The sequence below is a fragment of the Cebus imitator genome, unplaced genomic scaffold (genome assembly GCF_001604975.1).
Source record: "Cebus imitator isolate Cc_AM_T3 unplaced genomic scaffold, Cebus_imitator-1.0 Scaffold401, whole genome shotgun sequence".
NCBI classification, from domain to species: domain Eukaryota; kingdom Metazoa; phylum Chordata; class Mammalia; order Primates; family Cebidae; genus Cebus; species Cebus imitator.
In genome coordinates this window covers 1,982,910-1,993,427 of record NW_016107716.1, presented here as the reverse complement: position 1 = coordinate 1,993,427, position 10,518 = coordinate 1,982,910, and the positions used below count along the sequence as shown (strand labels likewise).

General features: G+C 40.9%; 1 long non-coding RNA gene across 1 annotated transcript in view; it reads left to right on the top strand.

Moving 5' to 3' along the window:
* Window positions 1–5,580: 5,580 nt before the first annotated feature.
* Window positions 5,581–10,518, top strand: part of LOC108289396 — a 17,290-nt gene continuing 12,352 nt past the window's right edge. Inside the window, exon 1 of the long non-coding RNA XR_001819144.2 lies at window positions 5,581–5,591. This is a non-coding gene — a long non-coding RNA (uncharacterized LOC108289396). The remainder of the gene's footprint in view (window positions 5,592–10,518) is intronic.

Here is a 10,518-nt window from a genome sequence, read left to right as displayed (position 1 = left end):
ATCCACATGACAGCAGTAGGATCCAGGCATCCACAAGAGAAGACCAAGCTTTGTCCAAAGAGGAAGAGATGGAGACCGAGTCAGATGCAGAGATAGAATGTGACCTGAGCAATATGGTAATCACCGAAGAGCTCCGCCAGTACTTTGCAGAGACCGAGAGGCACAGAGAAGAACGACGTAAGTTCAGGCCTCTGTTTCTTCATGCTTCCTTTTCTTGCCCTGCCTATTACATTTTTTTCTTCCCTCATATATAAAGTTATTTTATAATTCTTCATTGACTACAGGTGATATTCCAAATCCAGTCCTAAGCCTGGAAAAGCTATGGGGATGCTGTATCTCACTTATGTTAGTTTCTTGAGTTGTTTCAGTATAAGACTTTTTTTGTGTTCCAGAACAAAGCTTATCCTAATAGTAGTTCTACTATTGATTGACCATTAGACACTCCACCAAGTGGAGCATGTACGTGTGCATGCTTGTGTGTATGCACACCCTAATCTACACAACAGTCCCTCAGAGTATTAAACTCATTTTATATGTGAGGAAAGTGAACCTTAAAAAGGTTAACTGACTTGTTCCATGGTACACAACTAGTAATTTGCTGTTAGGATCCAAACCAAATCTGCCTGACTCTACTTCCTCTGCTGCTTTCTCTACACCAGGATTTATCCCTGAGACTGCTAGTTTCCTAAAATTCTTTTGCCATTTTCTCTGGGACACGTCTTGGAGACGTCCTTGGTGCTAGAGGTCCCGAATCTTAAATAGCTTGAACCTAAACAGAATAACGAAATGCCTAGTACTTACAACTTTCCCGTTGGTTCTGCATTGAGGCTCTGTCCATGGAGTTAGAGAATTATAAAGGTCTTATATCTTCAGTCAAAAACAGGACTTTTCTTTTTTAAATTTCTTACCACCTTACTAGAAAGAACTACTTTTGTGCTCTTCTATTAAAATTCACCAGACCATTTCTATTTTAAGTACCTCTATCTGAGATATAAATGCTTCTCTCACTATTATAACCAGTATTCATTCTCAATTTTGTTTTAAGTGAGGTCTAATTTTGTGACATTTTACCTGCAATTTTCCGGTAACACAGAAGCATAGAAACCTGGGAATGGGAGTTTCATTCCTATCTTAAATTGTCAGCATTTTCCCAATGATGAATTAGCTTTTATTGATCCCCACTGGATGCCAAGAACTGAGCACTGGGCTTTTATAAAATATCACATCCTTTAATATCTTTGCCTGTGGATTCTTCACTAAACTACTTGTTCAGGTTTTTTTGGCTTCCTTTCCTTTGATTAAACTGTGTACTTCTTTAATGCATATTAGAAAGTATATCCAGCCAGGTGTGGTGGCACATGCCTGTAGTCCCAGCAACTCAGGAGGATAGCTTGAGCCCAGGAGTTTGAGGCTGCAGTGAGCCATGATCACAGCACTGCACTCCAGCCTAGGCAACAGAGTGAGACCCTGTCTCAAAGAAAAAAAAGAAAGAGAAAAAGAAAAAAGTATATCCAAACAAGTATTTTTAAGACAGTACTTTCTATTACACATAGAATACTTTTCCTTGATCTCCAGAAATACCTTTTACCCTTTTTAAAAATATAGATATGAAACAACTGTTAGTCTAATCTAAAGTGTACAACAAATGAGGGAGAGCACGCATTGGAACATGTCCACATTTGGTTGGAATGCTGTTTGTTACAGCTTTTGACAAAGAAAATGGGATAGAGATAAAGGTTTATTATTCTTGTCCTTACCAGAAAGTAGAGTAACATGTTTTGCCTGCTAGAAGTTGATACTTTTATGATAGAAATTGTAATTAAGGATGGACGCAAATCCCAGTCATCTAAAAGGCCACTTTGAATTATCTGCTGATTTAAAATAAACTTGAGTTAGCCTACAAAAAGTGGATATGAATAAAATAAAGATAAAACAGTGAAATGTGTCCTTGCATCAAAGGAAAAAAAATGTGAACAGTTCAGTTACACATATGGTTAACAACCATCCCTGTTCCTCCCTCTCACCATTGCTAGGTAGAACTCTAGGTAGGTAAACAAAGTCATGAAAATTACCTGCTACATCATACTTGACACTTAATATTATTTTGAATGAATAAATAAGTGTTTCAGTATGAATTAGAAGCCTTAAATCAGAGGTTGGCAAATCCTGTCCATAGAGTGCTACACTTGCAGTGATTCTGTGGGACATTTTACAGAATGAGCTAGGCCTTGGATGCATTATAAACTTGATAAGCTTCATCTCTTATATTTTATATTATTTCCAAGTCCATCTAGTTTACTTTAAGGCTCCAAATTGCACTTATATTATCTGGGTTGAATTGTATCTCCCCTAGAAAGATATAGTGGAGTCCTAACCCCCAGTTCCTCAGAATGTGACCTTACTTGAAGACAGGGTCTTTCCAGAGTTAATTGAAGTTATGTGAGATCATTGGGCAGGGGGGTCCTACTCCTATATGACTCAGATCCTTATAAAAAGGACAAAATCTGGCCACAGAGACAGACACACTTGTAGGGAAAATGTCATGTGAAGATTAGCACTATGTTGCCACAAGCCAAGGGATGTCCAGAAGCTGAGGCCTGGAACAGATCCTTCCTTAGCACCTTTAGAGGGTTCATGGCCCTGCCGACAACTCGATTACAGACTTCTGACCTCCAGAGCCATGAGACAATACATTTCTGTTGTTTTAAACCACCAAGTGTATGGTACTTTGTTATGGCAGCCCTAGGAAAGGTGTACAATCACCCTAGGAGAATTTTCTTTGTTCCCAAATGCAATCTGTAACTGGGACATAAAGTAATCTCACAATTCTTGTTATCTGTCTGAAGAAACTATGTTACATGTTTGTTTTACCATTATCTAGATAGAAAACCATCAGAAAAGGGAATTTTATGAAAACTCTTGCAACCTCCATCCTGAACCTCATTTTCCAGTGTTCATATTATTTCTGGCAACAGTGTACGGAGGCAGCTGTGGCAAAACTGCTTGAATCACAGGGGTCCAGCCTCATTCTACCCTTGCTGGCTAGAGGTCCTCATTCTCCTGTAGGCCCCCTGCCTTCACCATTCTGTGCCTCAGTCGCCTTGCCTGTGAAATGGGATCCTAATTAATGTGTAGTAATTATGAAGAATCCATGAGATAATACAAGAAAGGTTATAGAATGGTGCTTGGTACCAAGTCAGTGCCCAGTAAATGTTAGTTTTTACACTTAGCTGCTAGTAATCCATCCTTTAACATGGATTATTAACCATAAATTGGTTTTGCTCTGACATCATTTGCCTTGATTAGTGCTTGATTGAGAGATTGTGTGTGTGTGTGTGTGTGTGTATGTGTATATGTGTGCGTGTGTATTTTTTTCTTGGAGACAGAGTCTCTCTCTGTCACCCAGGCTAGAGTGCACTGGCACCATCTCAGCTCACTGCAACCTCCACCTCCCAGGTTCAAGCGATTCTCCTGCCTCAGCTTCCTCAGTAGCTGGGATTACAGGTGCCCGCCACCACACCTGGCTAATTTTTGTATGATTAGTAGAGATGGGGTTTTACCATTTTGGTCAGGGTGGTCTTGAACTCCTGACCTCAGGTTATCCACCTGTCTTGGCCTCCCAAAGTGCTGAGATTACAGGCATGAGCTACTGTACCCAGCCAAGATTCTACATATTTTTAGTAAGGTGTTCTGTGACTTCAGAAAGGTCATATTTCAGCTCTAGGTGGCACCTTTCAGACTTTTCAGCTGACTTAGAATATTAAAGACATGAAAAAATGAACATTTTGTTGTCTATCAAATTTAGTCATTAACACAGTTTTTAGGTCTGTTTCAAGGATATTCTTGCTTGATAAAATTTAGTACAATAAAGTACATGGACTGGGAAAATGAACCCATTTCAATATTAACTAATAATGGCACTGAACAAGCTTTTGATTCTTTGTACGTTTAAAATGTGTAGTTATAGCATGATTCAAAACTACTTTTCCTAGCATCTCTGTCATGCTTCCGTGTCCTGTGCCTTCCCTGAATGCTTTAGCTGGTCCCAGGGAGATGTGAGAATTGTCTGGTGAGGGTGACAACAGATTGTGGTGTCAGGCTGGAATCTAAAGACTTGGTCTTTATTAGAAGAAGCTGCCAGGGCCCAATCTTGCACCAGTAAGAAAATAATGGGCAACAGATCAGTAGCATTACTTTTTTCAGCAGCACTTTTGGTGGGTACAGGATGAACAAGTGTTCCTTCAAGTGGTAATGAATGGTGGAATTCATATGTAAGTAATCTGAGTGCCCATAGCGTTTTCCAATTCATTACCTTCACTGGAAATTTTCAGGGAGGGTTAGTTACATACACAGTTGGAAAAGGCTTTAATAAAGAGATAAGGGACCTGGGTAGTATGAATAATTGGTTTTTGTTTCGTTTTGCTCTCCGAACCACTAGAAGCTACTTGTTCAATAAAGACATTTTCAGCTTTGAACGTGAATGCTTTGAAGAACACAGGATTTTAGAAAATATTACTAGCATGGGGAAATGTCAGTAAATTTGAAAGATTTAACTTTTCAGTATCATTCACTTCCACAGGAACATACAACTTATGCAATTCATCATCGTCTGAGTCTTGTTTAATATTTTCTTAGGATAAAGGCCTTCAGATTGGACAGTATGTTCTTGTTTGTGATTGCTACTCAGATTCCAGATAGTCTCTACTTTAACATATTTCAAGGATAAAAAACACCAAAAGCTTGCCTAGGATAAGAACTCCTTTTGTACAGTGGGAACATGCATGCTTTTGATTATGTTTGTCATCATTTCCTAACAAGGTATTTCCGTTACTTAAAGCTTCAGTGGAACATAACTTATGAGAAAGTATACAGTTATGAAGTTTTAAAGGTCAGCTGTGTTTTCAATTATTTCTTGGGAAAAAATGTTTATTATTAGGTTAAGAAAAATACTGTTTTGTAGCCGTGACTACCAGTTCAGACTGCAAGGTTATATTGCTAATACTTAGAGGGAAAATAAGTGGAAGTCATCCTCAAAAGAGAGTAAGGCCCTCCAAAACAAACACCACCACTGTTTTCTCAGGTTTGAGCCAATCAGATATTTATCACTTATGTTTTGGGGGTGTTGGGTCAAAACAGGGACATATTCTAAAACCTTAAACCTCATTGGGAAGAGGAGACAAAATCAAATGTAAAGTGACACACAGAAGAGGAGTGTCTATGGTGTGGGTCATGGTCACATATGCACATGAGGGGTAGAGCCAGTGACCCAGGCAGTCAAAGGAGGAGCACCCCGGGCAGCTATCAAGAAGTGGGGTATACACTAGGCTTTGAGGGATAGGGCCAATTTGGAATGAGAGAAAAAAGGGCTAAGTCCACTCCTGGCTTAGACACTGAAAGTGCAGTTCTTACCAAAGGGCCCAGATGTGGTTTTCATACATTTGAGGGGAGACATCTGCTCCATTACACTGTGTCCATCTGAGTGGGAAAGCTGAGACTAGTTTTCATAGTGAGCCTTCAGTCAGTCAAACCTAGAGAACTCGGCGAAGTTTATGGCCCAGTATTTAGTGAGCTGTTTTGCTTTAGTCAGTGAGGTTGAAGGATGAAATCACAGTGATTGATTGACCACAATCCTGATGTGTGTGTATTTCATCTGGTGCAGATGTTCACAGGTGCACAGAACCAATCCGTGAGATGATGTGTGTTAGTGGCTGTAGAAAAGTGGGAAGAATGAAAATGCACTTCTGCTGTAAAAGTAAAAATGGTGATTGTCCATTAACTTCAGGATTGCATTTGTCATGGGGTGAGGGATGTGCGATGAAGAGAGAAGACCAGTCTGAAATGGCTCCAGTTCTGCTGGCATGTGCCTGTGTTCTGGGTGGTTGTCAAGCCGGAAATGAGACATTCATGGCATACGTCAAGTTTGTGCTTTCTCTCGGTTGTGTTACAATCATTAATTTTGGCAACATAGCAGAAAATATAATCAGAAAGACATACTAGTCCTAGGAAAATGAGGGAAAAGAACATTCTTTGACACTCGCTGCCTCTGTACCTTGTCCTCTAACATGTTCTGCCTTTGGGCTCTATGTGTGGGATAATCTGGATGAATGTTTTTCTGCTGTGTAAGATTCTCTGCCTCCATCTTCATGTGGCCTTTCCCTGTGTCTCTGTGTCCTTTTCTTTTATACAAGGACTTTGTCATTGAAGTTAAGGTCTACCCTAATCCAGTATGATCTTGTCTTGATCCTTTAATTAGCCCTATTTCCAAATAAGGTCACATTCTGTGGTTCTAGGTGGACATGGATTTGGGGTGACACTATTCAACCCACTACAATCCTATTTTGAAGCTGGAATAGAATCAAAAAAGATATTTCTGATTCATATTAAAACAAATTATCTTGCAGAAATGCCCTATAAAAGTGCATGCTAACATTGAGTCCTACAGCTGTTTCCAATAAAAATGACCAAACCCTCCATGACAAGGCAACTGTTCAGTAGTATCTGAAGTGTGATGTCAGTGCCGCTCTGCTTTGGTCAGATGATTTTCCATCTGGCTGGCTGAGCCCTCACCTTGTTTTGACAGCAAGAAAAACTGCCAGTGATTGAGAATCCTTTTCTTCATTGGAAGGAAGGAAGCAATAAATAGACGACAGATGAGTGGATGCCTTTAAACTCTAATACTCCATTCTGAGGTTTACTTGGTCCCCTAAGTCAGTACGCGCTAAAGTACTTTCACATGCTGGCTGTGACCATCAGTGCACAGCCTGTCTGCAGGTATTTGGTTTTAAACTGACTGGTTTTCAACTTTTAGTCTAGCCTTGGAACTTTTTTAAAACTTGTGTGAGTAAGTAGAGGCAAAACAACTCAAATGTAAGAGAACAGGGTCTGACCCCAATTCATTGGTGCCCCTCCCCTCTACCCTTCCCCTCAAGCTCCTCTGCCTGGGAGGCTCTGAGGAACCCACTGGGAAGGGAGTTCTGCCCAGCATCTTGTGAGATTTGAGCATCTGTTTCTCAATCCCCTGGTTGTCATCATTGTTCTTTAACAGCATCTGGAAGGAAAAGAGCTGTTTACAAAAAGTCATGCATGGCCTTTGAGCATTCATTCGACAGTCATTTCCTGAGCACCTGCTTTGTGTCAGACATTGTGTCTTCCCAGGGCTGGGGGTACAGCCATGAGTAAAGGTGACAGTGCCCTTCCACTATAAATGACCCCCCACAGGGTAGGTCACAGGTGACAGGCCTCTTACCCTTTAGTTCAGTGTTTTAGGGCAACTGTTCACTACGCAGGAAACCATTAAACCTCCAAATCTTTTGAGAAACAAGGAGGGGACAAGGGTTGGGTCTTAAATTTTCATGAGGAGCCGGGCACGATGACTCATGCCTGTAATTCCAGCACTTTGGGAGGCCGAGGCAGGTGGATCGCCTGAGTCCAGGATTTCAAGACCAGCCTAGGCAATATGGCAAAACCCTGTCTCTAAAACAAAATACAAAAATTATCTGGGTATGGTGGCATGTACCTGTAGTCCCGGCTACTCAGGCAGGCGAAGTGGGATGATCGCTTAAGCCCAGGAGGCGAAGGTTGCAGTGAGCCAAGATTGCACCACTGCACCCCAGCCTGGGTGACAGAGCGAGATCCTTTCTCAAAAAAAAAAAAAAATTTGTGAGGAAGCCTGAATGGGAATGAAAACAAATCAAGAATCAAAAGCAGAGGGCTGTGTCTTTTAGTCTCTTATTCTTACACCGCATGAACTTTATTAAGAACTAAAGTCATGGGATGGCAACCCATGGGCACACACTGAGTACAAACTTGGAAAATTGCACCAGCATCATTAACTCAACTGGGGTTGCTTTGTGTTAATACTGTGTTTCATTCACAGATGTCAACAATAAGAGAACACATCTCTCTATATATAATTGTTATCAACATTTTAAATTTTAAGGAAAACAGAAAGACGCAAAAGTACGAAGACTAAACTCACAACATCCTACCAGCAGAGAACACTTAGGATAGCTAAGATCCCAGTGTTTGTTCAAACTTCATACTCAAACACTCAGATTTAGGCAGGAAGTTGGACATCTGTTGTGTCACCAGATCTGTCAGTGAAGCTGACTATATAGTCTTGGAACAAATTTAGAGTAATGTGACAGTGGTCTGGGAACTCTCACTGTGAGCTCTGCCCTCTGGATGCAGAGGCTCCGAGGCACTCAGCAACCACACATGTGGGATCATCTCCTCCAGATTAAAAAAAAAAAAAAAAAGAGCCAGAGGATTGGTAATGGGTACAAGGCTGCTCATGGATGGCAGAGGGACTGTGTTGTGCTAATGTGGAAATGCCAAGGCTTCAGAAATGTACCCATTGAATGAGAGATTCTTCAGCCAAATTCTACCTTTATTGGAAAGCCTGGGCAGTGCCGTCAGCCCACCCACTGCCTGCTAAAGGTTCGTAGGAAGAGGCAAATGGGAAAGGCCCATATGTACTTACAGACTGAATATATCTCACCAGTCTTTACTGCCCATATCAAAACCCAGTGTCCTAGGTCACCTTCGCTCTTCCTTCTAAAAGCATGAAGCTAAGCTTTCCGTCAAAGTCAGGTTCAGTCATCCCCGGACAGAGGCAGGAGAAACACAGAAATGCCCCCAGGGAGAAGCTAGTCCCCAGTGGGGCTTTCACCCTGACCTGAGTGCCAGGAACACACAGAGTTCTTGTGGAAATAAGAAGCTGTCATGGCAGTTGTCGAGTGCTTTCTCTGGTGTTTGGTTCATCCACTCCCACGCTACTCCAGCACAACTCAGTTTAGGGGGCATAGAATTTAAACACCTGTGAGAACTGAACAACTTATATGCTGATGTTTCAAACTTGGCAGAAAGACCAAAAATTAGAAACAAATGCTTGCTGGCCTCCATTCATTTGCATATTAGGCCGATATTTTGGTTTTGCATTGCCCAGTGAGTCAATCATATATTTTTTCCATGGGTGGGGTAACAGTTACGCAGCTTTTATTGTGTTTGATAGTCATTGGGCTTATTCATATATTACGTCCTTAGGTAAAAATAAATTGCGGATGTTCCAAGACAGCAACAGCCACATATATTTTTAATAATGTTTCCAAGCTTATAAAACTCCTTCCCTCCAATGCCATGGTGATGCTTATAAAGTGCAGGATTTATGCAAGCAACTATGCATGGCCTTATAAATATCTTTCCATTCACACTTGATTAGCTCAGTATGGTATTCTGTTCCAGGTATTAGTGCAGGGAGGACCAACAATGGAAGAATGATTTATTTCCTTGTTTAATTTCCCTACAAGCATCTTCACTTCTTATGTCGTGTCGTTTCTCTTGGTAGCCATAGTAGCCATAGATATGTGTTTTCTGCTATCAACTTCTCTCTTGACAGAGTCGCTTACAGGAGCTATGGAAATTGGCTAAATTTTACCTTATGCAGCATTGTCTCACTGATATTTTTATGTTGCGGTTTACATAAGAATAAAAATTATAATATTGGGACTTGCCATAGTAAAAGACAGAGGTTAGAGTAAATTGAATAAATATTTCTAGCTTTAGAAGAATCCATTTAAATTAGTAGGATTAAAAGTATGCAGGCCAGGAACGGTGGCTCATACCTATAATCTTAGCACTTTGGGAGGCCGAGGCCGGCAGATTATGAGGTCAGGAGTTTGAGACCATTCTGTCCAATATGGTGAAACCCTATGTCTACTAAAAATACAAAAATTAGCTGCATATGGTGGTGTGCGCCTATAGTCCTAACTACTCAGGAGGCTGAAGCAGAAGAATCGTTTCAACCCGGGAGACAGAGGTTGCTGTGAGCCAAGATTGCACCACTGCACTCCAGCCTGGGCAACACAGTGAGACTCCATCTCAAAAAAAAAAAAAAAAAAGTATGTAATGATACCACTTGCAGTTTAACATAGGCCAACCTGTGAAGTGAAAAATCAAATCCCATAGTGAGAAAACCAACCCATTATGGCAGATTTTTTGATATAGCAGGAAGATTAGAAGTCAAAGGACTTAATTCCATTTGTAGAATTGCCCTTCCTTTGCCCTTTATCTTCAGCAAGTGTTGACTCATTTAACCTTTCCTTGCTTGGTATGATTTGCGTTTTGAATCTGTGGAAGGATCATCAATCATTGATCATCATTGCATACTATGGTTGCTAGCACTTTTTCTTTTCAAGGTTACCTAAAATCAATACCTCTTCCAAAGGAGTGTTTTTTTCCCCTACACCACCTCATTCGTGGTAGTAAGCACTGCTTGCAACACTAGACTTTCCAGGAAGCTTTTCATTTCCATGCTGGCCTGGAGCAGTGCTTGAAACCAAGCAAGCTCCATCAGCCATTCTGAGCTGGGCAGGTGGTGGCTGGGCCATGCAGATGAAAAGAGAGAACCCCAGGTGGTTTCATTTCTCTCATTTGTTTTCAGGGCTCGTTGCAGAGGTTTGGTAGTTTGGAGTGACAAGTTTCCTTGTGGCTCTTTGCTGTTTCTTTTTTTTTTTTTTT